This window comes from Urocitellus parryii, chromosome 8 (genome assembly GCF_045843805.1).
Source record: "Urocitellus parryii isolate mUroPar1 chromosome 8, mUroPar1.hap1, whole genome shotgun sequence".
NCBI lineage: Eukaryota > Metazoa > Chordata > Mammalia > Rodentia > Sciuridae > Urocitellus > Urocitellus parryii.
In genome coordinates this window covers 102251061-102255025 of record NC_135538.1, presented here as the reverse complement: position 1 = coordinate 102255025, position 3965 = coordinate 102251061, and positions in this window count along the sequence as shown.

Below are 3965 nucleotides of genomic sequence, written 5' to 3'. Positions count from 1 at the left end.
GAAGATGTAAAAGTTTGGATTCTGTTGGCCATTTGTATGGATTCTGGAGAAACAAAAAACTGTGTTGATAGAGAACTTTTCTCCTTTGTGTGGAGGAGAGTTTGGAGGCTGGAAGCTGTTGAAGGAGACCCATGAGGTAAAGATCTGGGTATTATTAGTTCTCAGAGATTTGTGAATGCCAATGGGTTGTTGATTTATTTTCTCAATTGATGTTTCTGGGTTGGTAGTAAGTATTCCTGGTCCCCCAGGAGCTGCAGAAGGTCTTGATATTAAGTCACTTTCAGCCACAATTCTAGGAGAATGCTAAGCTTTGCTTGTTGAAAAGACTAGAAAACAGATTTTCTTGAGGTGGCAATCCAGAGGAAGTGAATTATGACCCCCAGGAAATCTCTCAGCATTCATTCAGAAATTGCTGTGCCTCTCTACATTTTTTTTTTTTTCTTGTTGCTGGGGATTGAACCTAGGAGCAAATGGAATGTGACTTACCACCGAGGTAAGTCACCAACCTTTGAGCTGGGATCTCACTAAATTGGTTAGGCCTTGCTAAGTTACTGAGGCTAGCCTCAAACTTGCTATCTTCCTGCTTCAGCCTCCTGAGCCACTGAGATTAAAGATTATACCTGGTTTACATTTTCAAGACTTTTGCCTCCCTCCGGCACCCATACTTCAGCGCAGGAACTTATTTTCTAGTGAATAGATAGAAGAAATGGACAATCTACCTAGTAGGGTTCCAGCACTTAGAGTGTAAAGAATCAAGAGACCAGTAAGAGTTTGTTTTAAACGATAATGATTTCGAACAAAATAGAGTTTGTGGAGACTCCCTTTGACCCCATCAACAGAGCTTTCTTATCTAGTGCAATAAACAGCTTAAAGACTATGAAAACAAGGGCTAGAATAAGCCGGAAACTATCTCAGCTTTCACAAAACTTTCTGAAATTGCAGTTAATAATTATAGGCCAATCTTTCAGATTTAGACAAAGGAGCAAAGAATAACAAAGCTTCCTGAAACCGATCATCTAGGTAGAACTTGAGATTTTAAATCAAAGCAAACAGCTAACAAACTGGTATTACTTGACATCTTAATATTTGCAGGGAATAGATAATAAATAAATAAATTTAAGAGCAGGATTAGACTTTAAAAGTGAACAAAAATAAACCCCTCCCAATAAACAAAATTATGAAAGAAATTAAGGAAATTTAAGAACAGCACATATATACCTGTGCACATACACACAAAACTTTCTTGGATCTATAAAAATGGACAACAATTTTCAAACATACAAACAAGCAAAAATGAATTAAAGCAGAAAATGAAGTGAACTAATGAAATAAAGTGAGAAAGATTTGGATAACAGATCCAACAGACTTTCCATGAGATTGATATAGTGCTAGCAGAACAAAAATGAATAGAGGAGAGGAATTTTATTAAGTAGTAAGATAATTTATCTAAACAAAAGATTCAGCTCTTCAGATTAAAGTGATTCAGTAAATCCCAGGCAAGATAGAAAGAAAGAGGTGATATACTACTGTGAAAAAAGGATGTTAACTCCAAATTTAAAAAACAAGGCTTTGTTGTTGGTAAAAACTGCATTGCAGGGAGGCAGATCTGAGTGTTCACAACCCAGAACGTGATGGCCTTCATGACTTAGTTCTTGAGCAAATAAAAATAATAGTTTTTTTTTTTTTTCCTAGACCCGAACATAGCCAAGACCCTCTGAGATCTGCCTTGTAATCAGCAGGGACTCAGGCAGTCTCAAAAGCCTTAGGCAGTTTCAAAAGCCTTGCGATTATTAGCAAGGGAGGGAATAGTGGACTTACTTGTAAGACAGCACACTTAGAAGAGTTGTTTGAAGGAGGTCCTGGGTGAAAGAAGTCACCTGAATAGCCAGTGCAATATAAGTAAATGATAATATATTTTCCCTGAAATAAAATATTAAGCAATCTACTCCTAGCTGTAATTTTAAAGTCCTAGCAGTCAGAAACTAAAGTTCTGTTAATTATGGTGGCGCCCAATTCCTCATTGATACACATTCTGGCAAAATTTCAGGACTTCAGGGATACAAGATAAATCTTAAAACTTTCCAGACAGAAAAAAAAAAAGTTTTTTGATTTTCCTGAAAGTTTTCTTTCTTCATTTCTTCTTTTCTTTTTTGTTTTAGATTGCTGGGAATCAAACCCCTGCCTCACATACACTGGGCATGTGCTGTATCACTGAGCCATATCCCAAGCCCTAAAACTGATTTTTAAAAAACTTATCCTATAATACAATTACTTGGTTTTAAAATACATTAGCAATACATTTAATTAAAGTATGGATAACATATGAGGGGGTGAGTGTGTGTGTTCGTGCATGTTACTAAAATGAATTTTAACCAACAAAAAGGAGATTTAAAGACTAATGCTTTATTTTATAATTTTTAATTCTTTGAAATTTTATACAAAATGGATGGTGATAATATAACATTTGAACTCTTTCTGAAAATACTAAATTTGCTAAAGGAATTAAAAATATTCAAGATATAATATTACTAATGTGATCTATTAAAATAACAAACACTACCCAAAACAATAATATCATTGCTTATTTACAAGCACTTCTTTCATTTTTCTTATGTAGATTCCTTGTACTTATTGTTGTTTCATTGGCTTCCCTTCTATAATCATAAGGATTGAAGGAATTATATCAATTGTATTTACATTAAAAGTCTGACATGACTACTTCTTTGGGAAAAATTCAAGAATATACATCAGTTGTCATTCTGAACTTACTTACTGGCAAAAGCATACTAAGTTCTGGATAGAAAGCATTGACCATCTGTTTTATGAGCCATATCCCTTCAATTAAGCAATCATTCTAATATCAAGAGACAGCATCCGATATACAGACATTTTTACATTGACTATTTGGGGATTAGCATCGGTCCACTCTGGTCCATATTCTCTTCACATGCTGCCTTTTTCTTTATTTAACCTTGACTGTATGTGATAGAAAAGAAAGCTGGAGAGCAGCAATGGTATTAGGCTTCGGGTTCCAGCATGTTGTGGAGTTGGAAGTGTCTCTCATATTCTTTCTCTGGAGGGACCTTTAAAGAAAACAAGATTCTTTCACTGGGTCTGACAGACGTTGGGTATTGAAACAATGGTATTTTCTTAATTATTATCTGAAGTTAGAAAGATTTGGGAATAAGTTGGAGTTGAGGAAAAAAATTAAAGAACAAAACTATTTATCTCATCCACTTTGATTACACTTCCTCCTTTCCCAAGCCTCTTCTCCCTGGAAGTCCTGCTGAAAAACGCAAACATCTATCTCACTTGAGTTTTACAAGAAACAGTAGAACAAAATGTCAATGGAGTAAATAGGCAGAAAGTGGAGAATAGAAAGAAGCTGATTTTGTTATTATAGGGCCTGTTGATGTGTACTCACTCAAGGTCTTCAACTTTACACATTCCATTTGCTTCTTCCTACTTTTACCTTTGGAATAATGTCTCACACTCTTGCTCAGGACTTATTTCTTTTTATAAGTAGCTCTTTTTAATTGTTATCAGAGGAGTGACAAGACATTTGTCAACTAAATTTTGTCTTTTCTTCATAAGTTTCTGCTTTGGAAAAAACTCATAAATTCTGATTTTATCTGGCTGTATGTACAGTCTCTATTTTTGTCTAAACGGGGATATCATCCATTTTCATCTTTATGGATGCCACACAGACATGTATGCTTAAGATGAGCAAAACTTTTTACTAGTGGAGCTATCATTTATATTCTTTTTCTTTTAATTTTTATTTTTTGATACTGGGGATTGAATCCAGGGGCACTAACCACTGAGTTATATCCCCAGTCCTTTTTATTTTAATTTTTTTAAAATTTTAAGACATGGTTTTACTAAGTTGCTGATGGTCTTGCTAAATTGCTGAGGCTGGTCTTGAATTTGCAATGCTCCGGCCTCAGCCTCCTGAGTTGCTGGAA